We start from the raw sequence: 27,467 nt of genomic DNA, 5'->3' as shown, positions 1-27,467 counted from the left end.
TACCTGCCACTTGCCACCTGGCTGATTAGCTCATTGATATGCGCAGTCAGGCCCAGTTACTATGCCAACGCCTGCGAACTGTACATGACCACACCAGCACAGTTTTGCCAGATAATATCAGCTCTTAAAGTGATAGCACAGCACAATTTCAAAGCACTATCTGTAGTCTTATTATAATTATTGCCCCGCTCACCAAATTGGACCCAGAGTGGCGCCGCCCGCCAAATCGGACCCAGAGTGGCGCCGCCCGCCAAATCGGACCCAGAGTGGCGCCGCCCGCCAAATCGGACCCAGAGTGGCCCCACCCACCAAATCGGCCCCTGAGGGGCCCCGCCCACCAAATCGGCCCCTGAGGTGCCCCACGCACCAAATCGGACCCAGAGGGGCCCCACCCACCAAATCGGCCCCTGAGGGGCCCCGCCCACCAAATCGGCCCCTGAGGGGCCCCGCCCACCAAATTGGACTCAGAGTGGGTCCGCCCACCAAATCGGACCCAGAGGGGCCCCGCCCACCAAATCGGCCTCCGAGGGGCCCCGCCCACCAAATCGGCCCCTGAGGTGCCCCGCCCACCAAATCAAACCCAGAGTGACACCGCTCACCAAATCGACCCCTGAGGTGCCCCGCCCACCAAATCGGACCCAGAGTGACCCCGCCCACCAAATCGGACCCAGAGAGACCCCGCCCACCAAATCGGACCCAGACTGACCCAGCCCACCAAATCGGACCCAGACTGACCCCGCCCACCAAATCGGACCCAGAGTGGTCCCGCCCACCAAATCGGACCCTGAGGGGCCCCGCCCACTAAATCGGACCCTGAGTGGCTCCGCCCACCAAATCGAACCCTGAGTGGCCCCGCCCACCAAATCGGCCCCTGAGTGGCCCAGCCCACCAAATCGGACCCAGAGTGACCCCGCCCACCGAATCGGACCCAGAGTGACCCCGCCCACCGAATCGGACCCAGAGTGACCCCGCCCACCGAATCAGATCCAGAGTGACCCCGCCCACCGAATCGGACCCAGAGTGACCCCGCCCACAAAATCGGACTCAGAGTGACCCCGCCCACCAAATCGAACCCAGAGTGGCCCTGCCCACCAAATCGGTCCCTGAGGGGCCCCGCCCACCAAATCGGCCCCTGAGGAGCCGCGCCCACCAAATCGGCCCCTGAGGGGCCCCACCCACCAAATCGGCCCCTGAGGGGCCCGCCCACCAAATTGGACAGAGTGGCCCCGCCCACCAAATCAGACCCAGAGGGGCCCCGCCCATGAAATCGGACCCATAGTGGCCCTGCCCATTAAATCGGCCCCTGAGGTGCCCCGCCCACCAAATCGGACCCAGAGTGGCCCCGCCCACCAAATCGGCCCGTGAGGGGCCCCTCCCACCAAATCAGCCCCTGAGGGGCCCCACCCACCAAATCGGACCCCCATGGGCCCCACCCACCAAATCGGACCCCCATGGGCCCCGCCCGCCAAATCGGACCCCCAGGGGCCCCACCTGCCAAATCGGCCCCCCAGGGGCCCCGCCTGCCAAATCAGCCCGAGGGGCCCCGCCCCCCAATTCGTACCCTGAGGGGCCCCGCCCACCAAATCGGACCCTGAGGGGCCCCGTCCACCAAATCGGACCCTGAGGGGCTCCGCCCATCAAATTGGACCCAGAGTGGCCCATCCAACCAAATCGGACCGAGTGGTCCCTCCCACCAAATTGGCACCTGAGGGCCCCACCCACCAAATCGGCCCCAGAGTGGCCCCACCCACCAAATCGGCCCCTGAGGTGCCCCACCCACCAAATCGGACCCAGAGTGACCCCACCCACCAAATCGGGCCCAGAGTGACCCCACCCACCAAATCGGACCCAGACTGACCCTGCCCACCAAATTGGACCCAGACTGACCCCACCCACCAAATCGGACCCAGAGTGATCCCGCCCACCAAATCGGACCCAGAGTGACCCCACCCACCAAATCGGACCCAGAGTGACCTCGCCCACCAAATCGGACCCAGTGACCCAGCCCACCAAATCGAACCCAGAGTGACCCTGTCCACCAAATCGGACCCTGAGTGACCCCGCCCACCAAATCGGTCCCTGAGGTGCCCCGACCACCAAATCGGATCCAGAGTGGCTCCGCCCAGCAAATCGGTCCCAGAGAGACCCCACCCACCAAATCAGACCCAGAGTGACCCCGCCCACCGAATCGGACCCAGAGTGACCCCGCCCACCGAATCGGACCCAGAGTGACTCCGCCCACCGAATCGGACCCAGAGTGACCCCGCCCACAAAATCGGACCCAGAGTGACCCCGCCCACAAAATCGGACCGCCTGAGGGGCACCCAAGTGTGAAAGTCTTGCAGGGGCAGCCCGGGCACCATTCCAAAGCACTATCTGTAGTTCCTTCAGGAAATACCCATCTAGTTCTTATTATTATTATTAGGCTTTTTTCCGCAATTAATGCGGGCCGAACCGCAGCACGCACAGACTCCAGTGAGGCGTCATTTTGAAGCCAGCGTCCATGAGAGATGTGCTAAGTATTTTTCGTGTCGATCGGATTTGTAGTTTGGGCACAATTTGCATTTGAAAATTGTTTCCCCCCCAGTGGAAAGCATTGCTCAATGCATTTCAATAGGGAAATTTCCTCATAATGGGTATAATGGCCTGATTTCTGAGGCAATTTCAAAATAACTGCCAACTGCCACCTGGCTGATTAGCTCATTGATATGCGCAGTCAGACCCAGTTACTATGCCAACGCCTACGAACTGTACATGAGCCCAGCACACAGGTTTTGTCAGATAATATCAGCTCTTAAAGTGATAGCACAGCACAATTCCAAAGCACTATCTGTAGTCATTATAGTGCTTTGGAACAAAGCACTATTTTGTAATCTGATCGTGGTAAACTTCTTATTATAGTGCTTTGGAACAAAGCACTATACTGTAATCCGATCTTGGTAAACTTATTATTATTATAGTGCTTTGGAACAAAGCACTGTATTGCAATCCGATTGTGGATAACTTATTATTATTATTATAGTGCTTTGGAACAAAACACTATATTGTAATCCGATCGTGGTAAACTTCTTATTCTTATTAGGCTTTTTTCCGCAATTAATGCGGCCCGAACCGCTGAACGCACAGACTCCAGTGAGGTGTCATTTCGAAGCCAGCGTCCATGAGAGGTGTGCTAAGTATTTTTCGTGTCGATCGGATTTGTAGTTTTGGCGTAATTTGCGTTTGAAAATTGTTTTCCCCTCATTGGAAAGCATTGTCTCAATGCATTTCAATAGGGAAATTTCCTCATAGGGTATAATGGCCTGGTTTCTGAGGCAATTTCAAAATAACTGTCAACTGCCACCTGGCTGATTAGCTCATTGATATGTGCAGTCAGATCCAGTTACTATGCCAACGCCTACGAACTGTACATGACCCCAGCAGGACAGTTTTGCCAGATAATATCAGCTCTTAAAGTGACCCGCCCACCAAATCGGCCCCTGAGGTGCCCCGCCCACCAAATCGGCCCCTGAGGTGCCCCGCCCACCAAATCGTACCCAGAGTGGCCCCACCCACCAAATCGCCCCTGAGGGGCCCCGCCCACCAAATCGGCCCCTGAGGTGCCCCTCCCACCAAATTGGACCCAGAGTGGCCCCGCCCACCAAATCGGACCCAGAGTGGCCCCGCCCACCAAATCGGACCCAGATGGGCCACGCCCATGAAATCGGACCCATAGTGGCCCTGCCCACCAAATCGGCCCCTGAGGGGCCCCGCACCCAAATCGGCCCCTGAGGGGCCCTGCCCACCAAATCAGACCCAGAGTGGCCCCGCCCACCAAATCGGGCCCTGAGGGGCCCCGCCCACCAAATCGGACCTAGAGGGGCCCCACCCACCAAATCGGACCCAGAGGGGCCCCGCCCACCAAATCGGACCCAGAGGGGCCCCGCCCACCAAATCTGACCCAGAGGGGCCCCGCCCACCAAATTGGCACCTGAAGGACCCCGCCCACCAAATCGGACCCAGAGTGGCCCCGCCCACCAAATCGACCCCAGAGGGGCCCCACCCACCAAATCGGCCCCTGAGGGGCCACGCCCACCAAATCGGCCCCTGAGTTGCCCCGCCCACCAAATCGGACCCAGAGTGACCCCGCCCACCAAATCGGCCCGTGAGGGGCCCCGCCCACCAAATCAGCCCCTGAGGGGCCCCGCCCACCAAATCGGCCTCTGAGGGGCCCCGCCCACCAATTTGGACCCACAGGGGCCCCACCCGCCAAATCGGACCCCCAGGGGCCCCACCCGCCAAATCGGCCCCCCAGGGGCCCCGCCTGCCAAATCAGCCCGAGGGGCCCCACCCACCAAATCGGCCCCTGAGGGGCCCCGCCCACCAAATTGGACCCTGAGTGGCCCCGCCCACCAAATTGGACCCTGAGGGGCCCCGCCCACCAAATTGGACCCTGAGGGGCCCCGCCCACCAAATCGGACCCAGAGTGGTCCCGCCCACCAAATCGGACCCAGAGTGGTCCCGCCCACCAAATTGGAACCTGAGGGGCCCCGCCCACCAAATCGGACCCTGAGTGGCTCCGCCCACCAAATCGGACCCAGAGTGGCCCCGCCCACCAAATCGGCCCCTGAGTTGCCCCGCCCACCAAATCGGACCCAGAGGGGCCCCGCCCACCAAATCGGCCTCTGAGGGGCCCCGCCCACCAATTTGGACCCACAGGGGCCCCACCCGCCAAATCGGACCCCCAGGGGCCCCACCCACCAAATCGGCCCCTGAGGGGCCCCGCCCACCAAATCGGACCCTGAGGGGCCCCGCCCACCAAATCGGACCCAGAGTGGTCCCGCCCACCAAATTGGAACCTGAGGGGCCCCGCCCACCAAATCGGACCCTGAGTGGCTCCGCCCACCAAATCGGACCCAGAGTGGCCCCGCCCACCAAATCGGCCCCTGAGTTGCCCCGCCCACCAAATCGGACCCAGAGGGGCCCCGCCCACCAAATCGGCCCCTGAGCTGCCCCGCCCACCAAATCGGCCCCTGAGGTGCCCCGCTCTCCAAATCGGACCCTGAGTGTCCCCGCCCACCAAATCGGCCCATGAGGGGCCCCGCCCACCAAATAAGCCCCTGAGGGGCCCCGGCCTCCAAATAGGCCTATGAGGGGCCCCGCCCACCAAATCGGACCCCCAGAGCCCCCACCCACCAACTCGGACCCCCATGGGCCCCACCCGCCAAATCGGACCCCCAGGGGCCCCGCCTGCCAAATCGGCCCGAGGGGCCCCGCCCACCAAATCGGCCCCTGTGGGGCCCCGCCCACCAAATCGGCCCCTGAGTGGCCCCGCCCACCAAATCAGACCCTGAGTGGCCCCGCCCACAAAATCGGACCGCCTGAGGGGCACCCAAGTGTGAAACTCTTGCAGGGGCAGCCCGGGCACCATTCCAAAGCACTATCTGTAGTTCCTTCAGGAAATACCCATCTAGTTCTTATTATTATTATTAGGCTTTTTTCTGCAATTAATGCGGGCCAAACCGCAGCACACACAGACTCCAGTGAGGCGTCATTTTGAAGCCAGCGTCCATGAGAGATGTGCTAAGTATTTTTCGTGTCGATCGGATTTGTAGTTTTGGCACAATTTGCATTTGAAAATTGTTTTCCTTCCATTGGAAAGCATTGCTCAATGGCCTGATTTCTGAGGAAATTTCAAAATAACTGCCAACTGCCACCTGGCTGATTAGCTCATTGATATGCACAGTCAGACCCAGTTACTATGCCAATGCCTACGAACTGTACATGAGCCCAGCACACAGGTTTTGTCAGATAATATCAGCTCTTAAAGTGATAGCACAGCACAATTCCAAAGCACTATCTGTAGTCATTATAGTGCTTTGGAACAAAGCACTATTTTGTAATCTGATCGTGGTAAACTTCTTATTATAGTGCTTTGGAACAAAGCACTATACTGTAATCCGATCGTGGTAAACTTATTATTATAGTGCTTTGGAACAAAGCACTATATTGCAATCCGATTGTGGATAACTTCTTATTATAGTGCTTTGGAACAAAGCACTATATTGTAATCCGATCGTGGTAAACTTCTTCTTGTTAGGCTTTATTCCGCAATTAATGCGGCCTGAACCGCTGAACACACAGACTCCAGTGAGGTGTCATTTCGAAGCCAGCGTCCACGAGAGGTGTGCTAAGTATTTTTCGTGTCGATCGGATTTGTAGTTTTGGCGTAATTTGCGTTTGAAAATTGTTTTCCCCTCATTGGAAAGCATTGTCTCAATGCATTTCAATAGGGAAATTTCCTCATAGGGTATAATGGCCTGGTTTCTGAGGCAATTTCAAAATAACTGTCAACTGCCACCTGGCTAATTAGCTCATTGATATGCGCAGTCAGATCCAGTTACTATGCCAAAGCCTACGAACTGTACATGACCCCACAGGACAGTTTTGCCAGATAATATCAGCTCTTAAAGTGACCCGCCCACCAAATCGGCCCCTGAGGTGCCCCGCCCACCAAATCGGCCCCTGAGGTGCCCCGCCCACCAAATCGAACCCAGGGTGGCCCCGCCCACCAAATCGGCCCCTGAGGGGCCCCGCCCACCAAATCGGCCCCTGAGGGGCCCTGCCCACCAAATCGGCCCCTGAGGTGCCCCGCACACCAAATCGGACCCAGAGTGGCCCCGCCCACCAAATCGGACCCAGAGGGGCCCCGCCCATGAAATCGGACCCATAGTGGCCCTGCCCACCAAATCGGCCCCTGAGGGGCCCCGCACACCAAATCAGCACCTGAGGGGCCCCGCCCACGAAATCCAACCCAGAGTGGCCCCGCCCACCAAATCGGCCCCTGAGGGGCCCCGCCCACCAAATCGGACCTAGAGGGGCCCCACCCACCAAATCGGACCCAGAGGGGCCCCGCCCACCGAATCGGACCCAGAGGGGCCCCGCCCACCGAATCGGACCCAGAGGGACCCCGCCCACCGAATCAGGCCCAGCGTGACCCCGCCCACCGAATCGGATCCAGAGTGACCCCGCCCACCGAATCGGACCCAGAGTGACCCCGCCCACCGAATCAGACCCAGAGTGACCCCGCCCACCAAATCGGACCCAGAGTGACCCCGCCCACCAAATCGGTCCCAGAGTGACCCCGCCCACCAAATCGGACCCAGAGTGACACCGCCCACCAAATCGGACCCAGAGTGACCCCGCCCACCAAATCGGACCCTGAGGTGCCCCGCCCACCAAATCGGTCTCTGAGGTGTCCCGCCCACCAAATTGGACCCAGAGTGACACTGCCCACCAAATCGGACCCAGAGTGACCCTGTCCACCAAATCGGACCCAGAGTGACCCCGCCCATCAAATCGGACCCAGAGTGACCCCGCCCACCAAATCAGACCCAGAGTGACCCCACCCACCAAATCGGACCCAGAGTGACCCCGCCCACCAAATCGGACTCTGAGGTGCCCCGCCCACCAAATCGGCCCCAGAGAGGCCCCGCCCACCAATTCGGCTCCTGAGGGGCCCCACCCACCAAATCGGCCCCTGAGGTGCCCCGCCCACCAAATCGGACCCAGAGTGGCTCCGCCCACCAAATCGGACCCAGAGTGTCCCCGCCCACCAGATCGGACCCCAGGGGCCCCGCCCACCAAATCAGACCCCAGGGGCCCCACCCACCAAATCGGACCCCGAGGGGCCCCGCTTACCAAATCGGACCCCGAGGGGCCCCGCCCTCCAAATTGGACCCCGAGGGGCCCCGCCCACCAAATCGGACCCCCAGGGGCCCCGCCCACCAAATCGAACACCCAGGGGCCCCACCCACCAAATCGGACCCCCAGGGGACCCGCCCACCAAATTGGACCCAGAGTGACCCCGCCCACCAAATCGTACCCAGAGTGACCCCCCACCAAATCGGACCCAGAGTGACCCCGCCCGCCAAATCGAACCCCGAGTGGCCCCACCCACCAAATCGGACCCCCAGGGGCCCCGCCCACCAAATCGGACCCAGAGTGACCCCGCCCACCAAATCGGACCCAGAGTGACCCTGCCCACCAAATCGGACCCTGAGTGACCCCGCGCACCAAATCGGACCCTGACGTTCCCCGCCCACCAAATTGGACCCAGAGTGGCCCCGCCCACCAAATCAGACAATGAGGGGCCCCCGCCCACCAAATCGGACCCAGAGTGACCCCCTCACCAAATCGGACCCTGAGGTGCCCAGCCCACCAAATCCTCAACCCTGAGGGGCTACAACTACCAAACCAGCGCCTGAGGGGCACCCAAGTGTGAAAGTCTTGCAGGGGCAGCCCGGGCACCATTCCAAAGCACTATCTGTAGTTCCTTCAGGAAATACCCATCTAGTTTGTATTTGATTTTTATTTTGATTTTTGGATACATTTATATTTTTACCAGGGGAATTAGTAGCAGCAGCAATATTTATCCCCATGAGTTCCGATCTTAATTTAGTATCTGCTATATTAAAGGCTCGTTTTATGGTCCAAATATGATATTTCCTGGTGGTGAGGAGTTTTTTAATAATAGATTTTTCACAAATAAAAGCTGACTCATTGTTGCAATTTCTTCTTGCTCTGAGTGAAGCACCCACATGAATCGAATGAATAGTGTGTGATGGATGGAAACTCTGAGCATGAAGCAGGTACGGACTGGGGCTGAAATTCAGTCATGGCATTTGAAATCATACAGGCCCATGTTGTCCCCATCCCCAAGCACTAGATGGGATATATTACTAATATTACCTTGGATGGTGGAAAGCAAGATTTACTACAAGACCAATATTTCTAATGATACCCGTGGCCTGCTGGGGTAAGTGACTGAGTCAGCAACTTTGTGCTCCATCACAACTCTTAACAGCATGGGTGTCTTGAGAACACCGATTCTGTGAACAACATTGCAGACAACGTGGCCCATGACCAGACAGGCGCTTCTGGCATTTGCCAGAATTTCCAGATGGCCAGTCCGGCCCTGGCATGAAGTATGGTGTTACCTGCGTTTTTTTTGCAATAAGTGTGACTCCCAATAATTTTAGAAGGTGTGCCCGAAAGGCATAAATCCCAAAAATGTATGCAGTTATTGTCAGAAATTTGAGTAAATTTCAAGTTAAATGGATTATTATTGAGGTAAAACATGAAAGAAGTTCACATTTGAGAGTCACCCTCCCATACAAGTAGTAAGTCGTCTATGTATCTGGAATACCATTTGATGCATTTGCAAAATGGATTTTCAGGACCAAAAAATTTACTGTTCCTCCCACCAAGCCATTAACAGATTGGCTGCCAAAGGAGAGAACTTGGCTCCCATCGAAACTCCATTGTTTCGGAGAAACTTTTTTTGTCAATCAAAAATAGTTATGTGACAATAGAAATGCCAGAACTGAAACAATGTACCACTGTATATCATAAGAAAAAGTACTATACTTCTGCATGTGAAATTGTACAGCTATAATGCAGTAATGCTATTTTGTGTGGAATGGACGTATCTAAGGCAACAACATTACAGGTTAGCCATGACCACTGTGAATTCCAAATTACTTTTTCAAACATATTTAATACATCTCAAGGATCTTTTAAATAGCCAGGAACGCTTTGTACTAGTGGCTGTAAGGTGGCGTCAAGCCATTCTCCCAGGTGTTCACTGTACAAGACTATTACAGATACTATGGGATGCATTGGAGGTGGAAAATATTTGTGTGTGTCTTGGGCAGGGCATGTAAGATTGGAATTTTAGGGTTATCAATGTATATATACTCTGCCTGTTTTTTAGTGAAAAAACCTTGGCACAAGCCCTCATCAATGATTTGTTTACAAGAAATCACATATTCTAAAGTTGGATCTGATTTAAGTTGATGATATACTGTACATTATTATCTGATAACATGTCATGAATGGCCTTGATATAGTCAGATTCATTTAGAACCACCACGGATCCCCCCTTGTCTGACATTTTTATAGTAATACAGTGGGGCAAAAAAGTATTTAGTCAGTCAGCAATAATGCAAGTTCCACCACTTAAAAAGATGAGAGGCGTCTGTAATTTACATCATAGGTAGACCTCAACTATGAGAGACAAACTGAGACAAAAAAATCCAGAAAATCACATTGTCTGTTTTTTTAGCATTTTATTTGCATATTATGGTGGAAAATAAGTATTTGGTCAGAAACAAACAATCAAGATTTCTGGCTCTCACAGACCTGTAACTTCTTCTTTAAGAGTCTCCTCTTTCCTCCACTCATTACCTGTAGTAATGGCACCTGTTTAAACTTGTTATCAGTATAAAAAGACACCTGTGCACACCCTCAAACAGTCTGACTCCAAACTCCACTATGGTGAAGACCAAAGAGCTGTCAAAGGACACCAGAAACAAAATTGTAGCCCTGCACCAGGCTGGGAAGACTGAATCTGCAATAGCCAACCAGCTTGGAGTGAAGAAATCAACAGTGGGAGCAATAATTAGAAAATGGAAGACATTCAAGACCACTGATAATCTCCCTCGATCTGGGGCTCCACGCAAAATCCCACCCCGTGGGGTCAGAATGATCACAAGAACGGTGAGCAAAAATCCCAGAACCACGCGGGGGGACCTAGTGGATGAACTGCAGAGAGCTGGGACCAATGTAACAAGGCCTACCATAAGTAACACACTACGCCACCATGGACTCAGATCCTGCAGTGCCAGACGTGTCCCACTGCTTAAGCCAGTACATGTCCGGGCCCGTCTGAAGTTTGCTAGAGAGCATTTGGATGATCCAGAGGAGTTTTGGGAGAATGTCCTATGGTCTGATGAAACCAAACTGGAACTGTTTGGGAGAAACACAACTTGTCGTGTTTGGAGGAAAAAGAATACTGAGATGCATCCATCAAACACCATACCTACTGTAAAGCATGGTGGTGGAAACATCATGCTTTGGGGCTGTTTCTCTGCAAAGGGGCCAGGACGACTGATCCGGGTACATGAAAGAATGAATGGGGCCATGTATCGTGAGATTTTGAGTGCAAACCTCCTTCCATCAGCAAGGGCATTGAAGGTGAAACGTGGCTGGGTCTTTCAACATGACAATGATCCAAAGCACACTGCCAGGGCAACAAAGGAGTGGCTTGGTAAGAAGCATTTCAAGGTCCTGGAGTGGCCTAGCCAGTCTCCAGATCTCAACCCTATTGAAAACCTTTGGAGGGAGTTGAAAGTCCGTGTTGCCAAGCGAAAAGCCAAAAACATCACTGCTCTAGAGGAGATCTGCATGGAGGAATGGGCCAACATACCAACAACAGTGTGTGGCAACCTTGTGAAGACTTACAGAAAACGTTTGACCTCTGTCATTGCCAACAAAGGATATATTACAAAGTATTGAAATGAAATTTTGTTTCTGACCAAATACTTATTTTCCACCATAATATGCAAATAAAATGCTAAAAATACAGACAATGTGATTTTCTGGATTTTTTTGTCTCAGTTTGTCTCCCATAGTTGAGGTCTACCTATGATGTAAATTACAGACGCCTCTCATCTTTTTAAGTGGTGGAACTTGCACTATTGCTGACTGACTAAATACTTTTTTGCCCCACTGTACCTGTATATGATTTGATTTTTTTTTGAGAGATTCACATTCTGATCTAGACACGTTAAATTTATTAGAACAAGAAACAGGTCCTGATATGAGATTCTGAATGTCTCTGTCAACATTTTCTTGGAAACGATCCATAGAATCAGTTTAGTATGAATCCATAAGACATAAGAGCCCGTTTTGTTCTGAAAAATCCCTTCCTGTAAAATCATTTGTAATAGGTAAATGAATGGAAACAGGTACTTCTTCCTCTGTGAAATTTTTTTTTTATTGCTAAATCTCGAACAAATTTATTAATATCCTTAATGTTGAAAAAATATTAAGATCTGTATTAATAGGAGTAAAATTCAAACCTCGAGATAGCAGTTTTATTTCCATGTCAGAAAAAACAAAAGATGACAAATTTATTACATCTAGCGAGGTGTCTTGTTGTGGCTCCTCAACCAGTTTTGAAAGATGGGGGGAATGTTTGCGGTGTTTTGAGACACCAGAATTGTTATATCTTGACTTGCGGTAATGACTCGTTTGAGGTTTCAAGTCATTTTTCATCTGACGTGTATTGCTGTCATAATTATTTGAAGAATTCACAGAAACATCAGAAGATTCCAAATCCGAGGAAGAAAAAGTCACTTGATTCTGATGTGCAGAGGAAAAAGAGAGAGTACGTTTTTTCAAAATTGATCTAGGTGGTGTTGGTTGTCTTTCCCATTCACCCCATTCGCAGATCTGGTTGTTAGTATTGTCAAAAACATCCCTGCTAAATGTCCTTTCTTTAACAGTAATTATAGATTCCTCCAAGGCATGTAATTTAGACTTTAGGTCTTTTTGGAAGTCTTCATATTCCTGATCACTGAAGATTTTAGTGACAAGAGGTCTTTATGCAAATTAGTTCTGATAATGGACAACTCCTCATTCTCATATTTCACTATGAGTTGCATCAAATGCTTGGAACATGTTGATAATAAAGTGATCCTTTCTTTTACAAAATTGTCATTGTATATAGTGGTTGGGATTTTCTTTATTCGTAAACTCCTCGGAATAATGTCTTGTCCTATATAATTTTCAAGGGTAGTTTGATCCCACCAAATACGTGTTTCATTAAGAGACAATTTTTCTATTGCATACATAGTGTTCAATATATCTAGGGAAGTGTCCGCATTTTTGCTCACTGATTGGAAGACCTGTGCTGCATGTTCCCTTCTGGGGGGATCAATTAAAGACTCCATAGGTGGTAGATTGGGACTAACAAGATATGCACTATTACCTATAAATTAAAACTTGAAAAAAGTAAAATAAAAACAAAAGATAAGGCGTTTCTTCAAGAATTAATAGAAAAAATTATTAGAAAAAATTAATTGAGACAAATGTCCAAATTGTGCCTTGACAAAAGAAGCAAGTTTAAAAATTATGAAAATCCAAGGACAGCGATTAATTATGATATCAGGGGAGCACAAAAAAGCAGACAATGTAAGTGAAAAACTGAAGTTTTTTCCACCTCACCCTTGTGGAAAAATTTATCTTAGTCCAAGGGAGATCCGAGCACGGAAGAGCGTTTCTGCCTGATGCTGAAGCTTGTGTATGAACAAGAAGGGAATCCAGCTCCGGAAATAGAATAAAATCCAAAGTCTTTATTTCAATATATTCAAGAAGTATCGTTTCTCCTTGCAGAGAGTGACCTGTTAAGCATGTCAAGGTGAGGAGACTTAAAGCCGCAATGCTTTATATACATTGATAACCCTAAAATTCCAATTACTGATGGGTGAGCACTAAAATGCTCGGGTGATCATTGCTCGGGTCGAGCAATTTGGAATACTTGGGTACTTGGCCAGAACGAGTCCAATGTAAGTCTGTGGGAGACCCGAGTATTTTTACCATGATCCCCCCGGGGGTCCTTTCAAGGTCTAAAAACGTCTGAAAATTATGGAAACACTGCTCACATGACACAGGGACCTAATGGGGATCACCCCTGGAAGCATTCCTGACTTGTAGTTCACAGCCTTAATCACTTTTTTCCGAGATTCATGCCATTTTTCCCAGTGCCACAAAAAACACATGAAAACGAAACCAAAACGAGTTTTGCTTGGAAATATGTCAAGGTACATCCTTTGCAGGTTAATGACTTGCCTGTAAGGCCAAATATTTAACCCCAGACCGAAAATTTCCTCCCCCACTTAGTCTTAGTTCAGACGCTGCGTTTTTGAAGCGTTTTTCAACTTTAACATTGCTTTCAATCACTACAAATGCATTCACTGGGAAATGTCATTGTAACATTTAACAACCCCCTAGCTGGTCATGTGGTGTGTGACTCATAAGCAGACCAATCTTATTTCATTTATGAAGGTGGGACTCTTAAGGTACCTTCACACGAAGCGACGCTGCAGCGATAGCGACAACGATGCCGATCGCTGCAGCGTCGCTGTTTGATCGCTGGAGAGCTGTCACACAGACCGCTCTCCAGCGACCAACGATGCTGAGGTCCCCGGGTAACCAGGGTAAACATCGGGTTGCTAAGTGCAGGGCCGCGCTTAGTAACCCGATGTTTACTCTGGTTACCAGCGTAAAAGTAAAAAAAACAAACAGTACATGCTCACCTGCGCGTCCCCCAGCGTCTGCTTCCTGACACTGACTGAGCTCCGGCCCTAACAGCAGAGCGGTGACGTCACCGCTGTGCTTTCACTTTCACTTTAGGGCCGGCGCTCAGTAAGTGTCAGGAAGCGGACGGCAGGGGACGCGCAGGTGAGCATGTACTGTTTGGTTTTTTTACTTTTACGCTGGTAACCAGGGTAAACATCGGGTTACTAAGCGCGGCCCTGCGCTTGGTAACCCGATGTTTACCCTGGTTACCAGTGTAAAACATCGCTGGTATCGTTGCTTTTGCTTTCAAACACAACGATACACAGCGATCGGACGACCAAATAAAGTTCTGGACTTTATTCAGCGACCAGCGACATCACAGCAGGATCCTGATCGCTGCTGCGTGTCAAACGAAACGATATCGCTAGCCAGGACGCTGCAACGTCACGGATCGCTAGCGATGTCGTTTCGTGTGAAGGTACCTTTAAAGTCACAGAGCCTATTTTTACTGGCGCGGCATTAATCTTCTTAAATGGCCATTAATAAACAGTGGGTCTCCTAATCTGTTGTAGCCTATGCTGTGAGTGGATGGGCTGCCAAGAATTACAACGCACCACAATACCCCTGTCATAAGATGTCCAGGGGGGACTCCTGAAAAAGTGTTGCATTGAATTCAAGGCCTGCCCTGCTACCAATTCATATGCACCCCAATAAGCCTTTGAACCCAAATAGTGGATAAGCCCATGAAAATCCACTTCATAATATGCATTTTGTACTCCGTGCTCCTTTCTTTTACACATTGGCAGCAAGGCTAGCCCTGCTGTGTAGTGGGCCCATGAAAATTTGCTTGTATTTTTTAATGGTATGCTGATTCCCTCTTTGCACAATTATTTACAGTAGAATTTGGCAATTTTATTTGACATGTTTTTAACACTAAGGTTCAGATATGACTTTATAAAAGGCTAATTCTTGCAATACAAGGCAATTTAATTTCAAATTACAAAATTCAAGGAATAGTATGATTGAATAGTGTGAGTGCGTACACTTTTGTATGTGTTAACATACACAGGTTAATAAGTACATATAAGGATTAAATAAATATATTGATTACGTATATATGAAGATTAACTACATACAGTATACTTAGATCATCATCACCAAGAGGCTTTTAAACATGCATCTGGAATATCAGAGAAGCAATACCAAGACAGAGAACCCTTGGGAGATTACTTACACTGCATGGGTATCCCCAGTTATGCAGGTATCAGCACACTTTGCATGTACAGGTACCCCAGTTTTGGCATCTGCCTTAGTCATGTTTCTCTGGTCTTATATAGTGAATAACACTATGTAGTAACTCTAGTTTCACCCACACCTTCCAGTGGCCACTTTTCATTGTTGGATGAAACTGAGATATCATGGAGTCATCAGATGATAAAGGCTTAGAACTCTTTTTGAAGTGAATAAACAAAACATTTATCAAGATTGTGTCACTATGAGCATTGTCTGTCACATCTGTAAATATTTTACAAGAAATGCAGCTATGTCATTGTTTGAATGCATTGGGTATACAGTATTTTAATCTTGGTTACAAATCGCCATTTGTATATTCGCCATTTGTATATTTCAGGCAGCCAAAGAAAGGAGAGAAACTAATATAGTGGACAAATAATTAATTTTAATTATCTACTGAGCCAAACTAACAGCACTGCTTTATCAAATTTATATGAAGTGTATTGTGTCCAATGTTAGCAACCAGGCAACACAAAAAGGAGCTTTTCAAGTGAGCTCTTTAAGGTACACAAATGTTATGAAGTGTTTGCCAACAAGGATGTAGTTTCACCAATGTGGGGTACCTTTTTTAAAAATATACTATTGCCATCACAGCCCCCCTTGCCAAAACTTCACCAGCCTATAACAGTACAAAGCACATTCACCCTGGTCATCTAGTGGCAGTTATTCAAGAGACATTGCAGGAGACAGAGTTAAGAATTAGGCCCAGTGTAGTGTTGTGTGTCTCTGAGACTTGTAATGCAGTGCATGATCTGCCAAACAATTCCCCAATGGGGGTACCATTTTTAAGAATAGACTAATGCCATCGCAGGCCCCTTGGCCAAAGTTCAGCGGCCTATAACAGTACAAAGCATGTTCATCCTGGTGATCTTCTGGTAAGTACAGGACAGATTGCAGGAGACTGAGTTAAGAAGTAGCCTCAATGTAATGTCATGCCCAATTCCCCAATGTGGGGTCATTTAAAAAAAAATAAGAGTGCCATCACAGCCCCCTTGCCCAAAATGCACCGTACAGAGCACGTTAACCCTGGTCATCCAGTGGCAGGAGAACATTGCAGGAGACAGAGTTAAGAAGTAGGCCCAATGTAGAGGTGTGGGTCTCTTAGACTTGTAATGGAGTGCCTGGCCTGACAAGCATTTGTTCATAGGTGGTTAATTTGTAAAAAATTGTTCATGTGCATCCTAGACACCTTTCCCCCAAAATTGACTTTCTGTAGCAGCAGGGTACACGTGAACCCCGGTGTTCTAGTGGTGGAATATGAAGAGACATTGCTGAATGCCTCATTAAAACATAGGCCCAATGTAAAGGATTGTGTCTCCTACACTTGTAATGCCCATACACTAAGTGCATGGGCTGACAAACATTTCCCCATGGGGGTGGCAATTTTTCAAAAAAAATTTGTTTACAGGCATCATAAACACCTTGCAAAACTGTAAAGTGGTTACCTACACAGTTGTTGCTGGGAAGGTGCAGGTTTGTAGTAAAAATATGGCGGACGAATCGTTGGATGAAGTGATCAGGAGAAGGGGCATGGTGATGACAGGAATGGGAACGTACATGATTAATAACAGCGGTGGCTATGGAAGGTATGAGATCCAGGATACAGCCTACAATGATTAGTCATTTAACCACCACCAATTACCAGAATGTGTTTCATGCTGGTCAGAAGATCGGTGTAACAGATGCGCGTGTTTATTCTGCCAAAAAAATGCCTATCAAAAATATGTTGGCAAACCAAAGACGCACGTGTGTGTCTAAAGAGTGCAACATGTTCGTGAGATGCTGAATTATAGAAAGCAGATCAGTGTTGGAGGAAAACAAACTGATGGATGCTTGTGAAAAACTAAGTTTAAAGAGGAGTGCACGAGAGGGGGACAAGGCGGGTCATCTCCTTTCTACAATACTGGTGGCACAGAGAGACTCCACACATATAGTTGCTTTGAAGGGAAAGGATGGGTCAGAGCATACTGGTTGCGGGGCAATTTTGGAGGTGATGACGGAGTATTACTTGGATCTTTGTAAATCGCGGGTACAACCAACGATGGAGGAGGTGGATGGTGTTATGGCAGAGGTTCAGCTTCCTATACTTTGAACGGTTGATCAAGGACTTCTTGAAGAGCTGTTTCATTTGGAGGAGCTTGACACCGCACTGGCCTCTATGCCTAATGATAAACCCCAGGGGTGGATGGTATCCCAGGGGAGGTGTAAATAAAATGTAAGACTAGGTATTGCTTCCCGCTTTGTTGGGGGTGTATGCTGCTGGTCTGGTGGAGGGTGAGTTGTAGCGGTACATGCCTGAGGCAATAATTGAAGTGTTGCCTAAACAGGGTAAGGATCCGACGGATCCGGCTTCTTATCGCCCATTCTCATTATTAACCATAGATATCAAAATCTTGGTTAATCGTCTTAACAAGGTGATAACGACACTAGTAAACCAGGAACAGTCTGGTTTTCTGCCCAATATTTCTACAGCATATAATCTTAGACGATTGTTTCTCAATATGTAGGTAAAGTCAGACAATATGGGTCAGAGGGTTGTGGTGTCTTTAGACGCCGCTAAGGCTTTTGATTGTGTGGAGTGATGCTATTTGTGGTCGGTTATGAAGGCTATGGGTTTTGGCGACAGATTTATAATTTGGGTGCAATTGTTATATGCCTCTCCAAGAGCCAGGATGCGGGTAAATGGGCTCTTGTCGGGGGATTTCTGTTATGATCCCAATGGCAGAGGATCTCTGATATTCCGGCAAGATAGCAAAAATATAAATACTGCTCTAGGGAGGTGGAAACTGGACTAACCGCATACCTGATCCTGACACAAACAACTAAAAGTAGCCGGTGAACGTGCCTACGTTGGTTCTAGACGTCTCGAGCCAGCCGGAGAACTGACTACCCCTAGAGGGAAAAAATAAGACCTCGCTTGCCTCCAGAGAAATTGAACCCCAAAGATATAGAAAGCCCCCAACAAATAATAACGGTGAGGCAAGAGGAAAACACAAACGTAGAGATGAACTAGATTCAGCAAAGTGAGGCCCAATAGTCTAGATAGCAGAAAATAGATAGTGGACTATGCGGTTAGCAGAAAACCCTACAAAACACCCACGCTGAACATTCAAGAACCCCCACACCGACTGACGGTGTGGAGGGAGAATATCAGCCCCCTAGAGCTTCCAGCGAGTCAAAAATCAAATGTAAAGCAAGCTGGACAAAAACACAGAAAAATGCAAACGATCCAAATTATACAAAATGGACTTAGCTTTTCTTGCATGAGGCAGACTGAAAGGAATCCGGAGGAGACCAAATAGGTCTGGATACAACGATGCCAGGCAAGAGACTGAGTCCAGAGGAGACTCAAATAGGAAACACCCGCTGCTTAACGACACAGCTGGAGCTCAGGCCTGCAACAAGACATACCTAACACAATACCGTTAGTGACCACCAGAGGGAGCCCAGAAACACAGTTCACAACAGTACCCCCCCCTTGAGGAGGGGTCACCGAACCCTCACCAAGACCCCCAGGGCGATCAGGATGAGCAGCGTGAAAGGCATGAACCAAATCAGCCGCATGAACATCAGAGGCGACAACCCAGGAATTATCCTCCTGACCATAGCCTTTCCACTTAACTAAATACTGGAGTTTCTGTCTAGAGATACGAGAATCCAGATTCTTCTCCACCACGTACTCCAACTCGCCCTCAACCAAAACCGGGGCAGGAGGCTCAACAGCAGGAACCATAGGCACCACGTACCGCCGCAACAAGGACCTATGGAACACATTATGAATAGCAAAAAACGCTGGAAGGTCCAAGCGAAAAGACACCGGGTTAATGATTTCCAAAATCTTATAAGGACCGATAAAGCGAGGCTTGAAATTAGGAGAGGAGACTTTCAAAGGAACATGCCGAGAAGACAACCAAACCAAATCCCTAACACGAAGTCGAGGACCCACACCACGGCGGCGGTTGGCAAACTGCTGGGCCTTGTCTTGTGACAATTTCAAATTGTCCACCACATGGTTCCAAATCCGCTGCAACCTATCCACCACAGAATCAACCCCAGGACAGTCAGAAGATTCAACCTGACCCGAGGAGAAACGAGGATGAAAACCAGAGTTGCAGAAAAAGGGTGAAACCAAGGTGGCAGAACTAGCCCGATTATTAAGGGCAAACTCGGCCAGTGGCAAAAAGGTAACCCAGTCGTCCTGATCAGCAGAAACAAAACATCTCAAATAAGTCTCTAACGTCTGATTAGTTCGCTCGGTCTGGTCATTAGTCTGAGGATGAAAAGCCGACGAAAAAGACAAATCAATACCCATCTTAGCACAAAAGGATCGCCAGAATCTGGACACAAACTGGGATCCTCTGTCAGATACAATATTCTCAGGGATGCCATGCAAACGAACCACATTCTGAAAGAACAAAGGAACCAAATCAGAGGAGGAAGGCAACTTAGGCAAGGGCACCAAATGGACCATTTTAGAAAAACGATCGCACACCACCCAGATGACAGACATCTTCCGAGACACCGGAAGATCCGAAATGAAATCCATGGAAGTGTGCATCCAAGGCCTCTTTGGGATAGGCAAGGGCAAAAGCAACCCGCTGGCATGAGAACAGCAAGGCTTAGCCCGAGCACAAATCCCACAGGACTACACAAAAGAACGCACATCCCGCGACAAGGAAGGCCACCAAAAGGACCTGGCCACCAAATCTCTGGTACCAAAAATCCCAGGATGTCCCGCCAACACCAAAGAATGAACCTCAGAAATAACTCTGTTGGTCCATCCATCAGGGACAAACAATCTCTCTGGTGGACAACGATCAGGCCTATCATCCTGAAATTTTTGCAGCCCTCGTTGCAAATCTGGGGAAATGGCAGAAAAAATTACTCCCTCTCTGAGAATACCAGCCGGCTCAGAAACTCCCGGAGAATCAGGCACAAAACTCCTAGAAAGTGCATCAGCCTTCACGTTCTTCGAACCAGGCAGGTACGAGACCACAAAGTCAAAACGGGAGAAAAACAATGACCAACGGGCCTGTCTAGGATTCAGGCGCTTGGCAGACTCGAGGTAAATCAGATTTTTATGATCAGTCAAGACCACCACACGATGTCTAGCTCCCTCGAGCCAATGTCGCCACTCCTCAAATGCCCACTTCATGGCCAACAACTCCCGATTACCAACATCGTAGTTCCGCTCAGCAGGTGAAAATTTCCTTGAAAAGAAGGCGCATGGCTTCATCACGGAGCCATCAGAACTTTTTTGCGACAAAACAGCTCCTGCACCAATGTCAGAAGCATCAACTTCAACCTGGAAGGGAAGAGAGACATCCGGCTGGCACAAGACTGGCGCCGAAGTAAACCGACGCTTCAGCTCCCGAAAGGCCTCCACGGCCGCAGGAGACCAATTCGCAACATCAGAACCCTTCTTGGTCATATCCGTCAAAGGTTTAACCACGCTGGAGAAATTAGCGATAAAACGACGGTAAAAATTAGCAAAGCCCAAGAACTTCTGCAGGCTCTTAACAGACGTGGGCTGAGTCCAGTCATGAATGGCACGGACCTTAACTGGGTCCATCTCCACAGTAGAAGGGGAAAAACTAAAACCCAAAAAAGAACCCTTCTGTACCCCAAAGATACATTTTGAACCCTTCACAAATAGAGCATTCTCCCGCAAAACCTGAAACACCATCCTGACCTGGTTCACATGGGACTCCCAATCATCAGAAAAAAACAAAATATCATCCAGATAAATAATCATAAATCTATCCAGATATTTCCGGAAGATGTTATGCATGAAGGACTGAAACACAGAAGGAGCATTAGATAATCCGAAAGGCATCACCAGATACTCAAAATGACCCTCAGGCGTATTAAATGCCGTTTTCCATTCATCTCCCTGCTTTATGCGCACAAGGTTATACGCACCACGAAGATCTATCTTGGTGAACCAACTGGATCCCTTAATCCGAGCAAACAAATCAGACAACAATGGCAAAGGATACTGAAATTTAACAGTGATCTTATTCAGAAGACGATAATCAATACAAGGTCTCAGAGACCCGTCTTTCTTGCCCACAAAAAAGAATCCTGCACCAAGAGGGGACGAGGATGGGCGAATATGTCCCTTGTCCAAAGACTCCTTTATATAACTCCGCATCGCGGCATGCTCTGGCACAGATAAATTAAAGAGTCGTCCCTTAGGAAACTTACTACCAGGAATCAAATCTATAGCACAATCACAGTCCCTATGAGGAGGAAGGGCACTGGACCTGGCCTCATTAAATACATCCTGAAAGTCTGACAAAAACTCAGGGATCTCAGAAGGAGTAGAAGAAGCAATAGACACCAATGGAGAATCGCCATGAATCCCCTGACACCCCCAACTAGACACAGTCATAGCTTTCCAATCTAAAACTGGATTATGGGCCTGTAACCATGGCAGACCCAAAACGACAACATCATGCATTTTATGCAGTACCAAAAAACGAATCACCTCCTGATGTACAGGAGTCATGCACATGGTCACCTGCGTCCAATACTGAGGTTTATTCTCTGCCAATGGCGTAGAATCAATTCCTCTAAGAGGAATAGGATTTTCCAAAGGCTCCAGGACAAAACCGCAGCGCTTGGCAAACGACAAATCCATCAGACTTAAAGCAGCACCAGAATCCACAAAAGCCATAACTGAGTAAGAAGATAATGAACAAATTAAAGTCACAGACAAAATAAACTTAGGCTGAAAAGTACCAATGGCGACAGGATTAACTTTTTTCTTTAAACGTTTAGAGCATGCTGAGATAACATGTGTTGAATCACCACAGTAGAAACACAACCCATTTTGACGTCTATGATTTTGTCGCTCGGCTCTGGTCAGAATTCTGTCACATTGCATAGAATCAGGTGACCGTTCAGACAGCACCGCCAAAGGATTATCAGATTTGCGCTCCCGCAAACGTCGATCAATTTGAATGGCTAGAGCCATTGAATCATTTAGACCTGTAGGGATAGGAAACCCCACCATCACATCTTTAATGGCTTCAGAAAGACCATTTCTGAAATTTGCGGCCAGTGCACACTCATTCCATTGAGTAAGCACAGACCATTTCCGAATTTTTTGGCAATATACCTCAGCCTCGTCCTGACCCTGAGAGATAACCAGCAACATTTTTTCAGCCTGATTTTCAAGATTAGGCTCCTCATAAAGCAAACCAAGTTCCAGAAAAAACGCATCAACATTCACCAATGCAGGATCTCCTGGCACCAGAGAGAAGGCCCAATCCTGAGGGTCGCCGTGCAAGAAGGAAATAATCTTAACTTGCTGAGCGGAATCACCAGAGGAACGAGGTTTCAGAGACAGAAACAATTTACAATTATTCCTAAAATTCAGGAATTTGGATCTATCTCCAAAAAACGGGTCAGGAATAGGTATTTTTGGTTCAGACATAGGGCTATGGATAACAAAATCCTGAATGCTTTGCACCCTAGCAGCAAGCTGATCCACACTAGAATTCAGAGTCTGGACATTCATATCTGCAGCAGAGTTTCAGCCACTCAGAGAAAAAGGGGATGGAAGAAGCTAGGCAAACTGCAGCAAAAAAAAACAAACGAAAACTCAGAACTTCTTTTTAATCCCGCTTCTGCGATGCATTAAACATTTTCATCTGGCCTGTCATTCTGTTATGATCCCAATGGCAGAGGATCTCTGATATTCCGGCAAGATAGCAAAAATATAAATACTGCTCTAGGGAGGTGGAAACTGGACTAACCGCATACCTGATCCTGACACAAACAACTAAAAGTAGCCGGTGAACGTGCCTACGTTGGTTCTAGACGTCTCGAGCCAGCCGGAGAACTGACTACCCCTAGAGGGAAAAAATAAGACCTCGCTTGCCTCCAGAGAAATTGAACCCCAAAGATATAGAAAGCCCCCAACAAATAATAACGGTGAGGCAAGAGGAAAACACAAACGTAGAGATGAACTAGATTCAGCAAAGTGAGGCCCAATAGTCTAGATAGCAGAAAATAGATAGTGGACTATGCGGTTAGCAGAAAACCCTACAAAACATCCATGCTGAACATTCAAGAACCCCCACACCGACTGACGGTGTGGAGGGAGAATATCAGCCCCCTAGAGCTTCCAGCGAGTCACAAATCAAATGTAAAGCAAGCTGGACAAAAACACAGAAAAATGCAAACGATCCAAATTATACAAAATGGACTTAGCTTTTCTTGCATGAGGCAGACTGAAAGGAATCCGGAGGAGACCAAATAGGTCTGGATACAACGATGCCAGGCAAGAGACTGAGTCCAGAGGAGACTCAAATAGGAAACACCCGCTGCTTAACGACACAGCTGGAGCTCAGGCCTGCAACAAGACATACCTAACACAATACCGTTAGTGACCACCAGAGGGAGCCCAGAAACACAGTTCACAACAGATTTCCCTTTGTATAGGGTAACTCAGCAGGGGTGCCCCTTGTCTCCTCTCTTGTTTGTAATTGCTGGTGAGCCCTTGGCGGCGGCGATACGGAGGTATAGGGACATAAAGGGATTTAGATACGGAAACTATGAAGAAAAGATTGCCCTGTACGCGGACAATGTGTTACTGTTCTTGGAAGATGCACAGTAGTCTTTGGGGGCTGTTATGAACAGCATTAAAAAATATGTGGTCCTTTCCGGATTATCTATTAATTGGGATAAGTCTGTGTTGTTGCACATGGATGCGGTGGCTCCTCTGATACTAGAGCCTGGGGTTCCCTTAAGGGTGGTACATGAGTGTAAATATCTGGGCATCGTGGTTTCGGGTAAAATAGAGGACTATGTGCGGCTCAACCTGACTCCTATACTTGGGAAGTTTGATATCTTTGTGTGGAAACTTCCTGAAGAAGAAGCCATGAGCTTCGAAACGCGTTGAATAAACCACCCGAAAACCTTACAACTATATCTGGATCCATTATTTGTCACAGCAGCGCGGATTTTATCCACATTCATCTATTATAACGTCTCTAAGAGGTCTCATCGCCGACCTGTGGATCTGCAGCAGCTGACAAACTACACGCCTTTACTTTGTACCACCAGGTGAGCGGTTCTCTCATAATTGATTAGAAGCAATCCTGGGGATAAGACCCTGTTTGCGCTTTTTTTGTCTCCTATTTTCCTATACTGGGAAGTTCCAGCAGAAGATTGGGGCGAAGGATGAGGGTGGTCTGGCGGTCCCCAATCCATGGATTTACTATATAGCATCTCAATGCTAGCATATGGTAGGTTGGGGAGAACCGGAACAGAGCGCTTAAGCAGGGATAATCATTGAACACGCGGTAGGGAAAGGCCCATTGTTAGCCAGTCTGGAAGCAGGTAAATTCAGAATTAACCCTAACAATTCCCAAGAATAGCTATGATGGGAAAGACTGGCAGAAAATTAAGTATTGGAGGGGAGTAACGGAATGTACGAGATATAAGCCAATTTGGTTTGATTCTAGGTTGGCAGAGCTCATGAGATTGTGGGGGTTCGGTCAATGGAGGCACATTGGCATTTGGTTCATGTCGCAGTTGCTTGGTGGGGATGTTATTAAAACATTCGAGACACTTAGGACTGAGTTTCCTTTGTCCCCGAAGATGTTCTTCCAATATTTGCAGTTGAGACACGCCCTAAATTGTTAAAAGGAGGGGTCGCGTGTGATTCTGCAGTCCGATAGCTTGTTGAATCTTATCGGGTCTCAGAGGAGTACGAGGGGGTTCAGTACCATGATGTACAGGCGTCTGATGGATACCTTTTTATTGAAACATCCGTTAAGGCTACATGAAAAAGGGGTGGCGGACGTGGGTCCTTTGTCGGAGTCCCAGTGGGAGTCTATACTTCAATACATCCTCAGGGCGTCCTTGAGTGAGGCTAAGAGGGTGTCGGACTCATACCTGGTGTATAGGGTGTACAGGACCACGGCATGGATGAGGAAGGCAGGACTGAGAGGTGACTCAAAATGCCCAAGGTGCATTGAGGATGATGCAGATTTGATACATATGATGATGTGGGACTGCGCTCGCCTCCAACCCTTTTGAGTGAAGGTGCTTAACTTTATTCAAGAGGTGACAGGGGTAAATGTGTTGTGTAACCCACTGACTTACCATCTGAGTTGTATGGATGATATTGCTACGATGAATGTGTAAGGTTGATTATTGCAAGATTGTTGTATGCTGCGAGAAAGCCTATTGTGATTTACTGGTTGGATGAAATACCGCCAGGGAAAAAGGAATTTATTAATAACATTAATTTTATTTTCCTTATGGAAAGGAATATCTACATCAAGAGAGGTCAGAATACAAAATTTGAAAATGTGTGGGGCAGATGGATGGATTACCCAGGCATGGCGTCTGCTGAGTTATTGCAGAGTAGAATGGGGGTACTTTAGTTGCTTCTGGAGGGACTTTAACATTTACTGTTGCACAATTTTCAAGAGGTGATGTTGTCATTAGGTTGTATTGGATAATGGGTAAGGGACTGGGGTGAGGGAGGGCTTTTATGGGGTAAGGTGTCCTGTTTTTGTAAAATGAAAATGTATTAGTCGGTTTTGTATTAATGGGACCTGTCTGGAAAAGGAGTCAGACTGTGTTACTGCGTGTCATATGCTTTAATACTAAATTATAAGGAGTGCAATTATAAAAAGGAGTGCACCGTCCGTAACTATAAATACACACGTGGCACAAACTTCTTCATCTTCACCCACACATTACCAATAATATCCGAATGTCACAGTCAAAAATTATTTGTTCTAGTGTAAGGAACACTGTTAAAGGAATGGCACTATGCGTAGATAACCATGACCCTGGGAAACACCAGATTTCCTCTTTACAAGATATGGACAATGATGGTATTAATTTACCACATACACACCAAGAAGATGAAGATCACAGCTGCAAAAAATGTGCAAAAAAAGGTCATGAATGTCTGGAAAATCATTTTCTCTTGGGCAAACTTTCCCTCTTACTATAGTGGTACCAAATGATGCATATACAGCTCTCATGTCTATTTAGCCTGATATGGTTGAAAGATGATGTATTCTGTTTTGTCTATGTCCACTTTTTGAAAGCAAGCATAAAAGGATAAAATAGCGGCAAGACGTGTGATTTGGATCAGTAAGGAGGTAATGTCAGGTACAGATAGGTAGATCTGCATGTCATTGGCGTACTGATGATATTGCAAACTGTGCCATTACATCAGCTGTCCCAGGCCGAAGATGTAGATGGAGAAGAGTAGGGGTCCTGTAACTGAGCTTTGGGGAACACCGAAAGACCATGGTCAAGGTGAGGAGGTGGTGTGGGAGAGGGAGACACTGAATGTCCCCGTAACACCCAGGTTGTTTTTTAAAGACTCTGCTGATAACCCCCAGAAGGCCATTTACACCAACAGCCAGGCCCGCATCAGCAGGGGTAGCAAAACTCCCATCCTAACCACCACAAGCATGAGCAGGCACATGGCAGCAAAGCACCCGACTTTGTTGGTTGAACACCAGGCTCCATGAACAGTGTCTGTGGGTGATACCACTGCTTCTTCCAATGTTGTGCGTGCAAGCAAATCCCCTGTCCATGGTGCATGCAAAGATGCCTCACGCCCTGCATCTGCAGTTGCACACAAACTCAACTAGCACCATCAACAAGCACGTCCACGTCCTTGTCCTTGCAAGTGTAAATAAGCAGCCAATGCCACAATACTAAATTCACACATTTATCGTCTGCTTGCGCTCGAAATGTTGCATTTTATGCCCGTGTGAGACCTAAGCTTTCAGCAACCTGATGATGGCTATCATCACAAGGTACTCGTTACCCAGCTGTTACAATTTTTCCTTGTCTGCCGTCATGACATTCGACAAGCAAGCACATAGCCCACAACATTACCCGGGCCCTCTACAATGCTGTTTACAGGGAAAGTGCACCTAAACATGGACACTTGGACACGTGCATGTGGGCAGGGATGATACATCTCACTGACGGCACACAGGGTTAGCGTAGAGGAAGCCATGAACCAGTCGGACATTGGGAGATCATGTTGCAGATGTATG

This window comes from Ranitomeya variabilis, chromosome 8 (assembly GCF_051348905.1).
Source record: "Ranitomeya variabilis isolate aRanVar5 chromosome 8, aRanVar5.hap1, whole genome shotgun sequence".
Taxonomy (NCBI): domain Eukaryota; kingdom Metazoa; phylum Chordata; class Amphibia; order Anura; family Dendrobatidae; genus Ranitomeya; species Ranitomeya variabilis.
Note: the sequence above shows the minus strand (reverse complement) of the source record.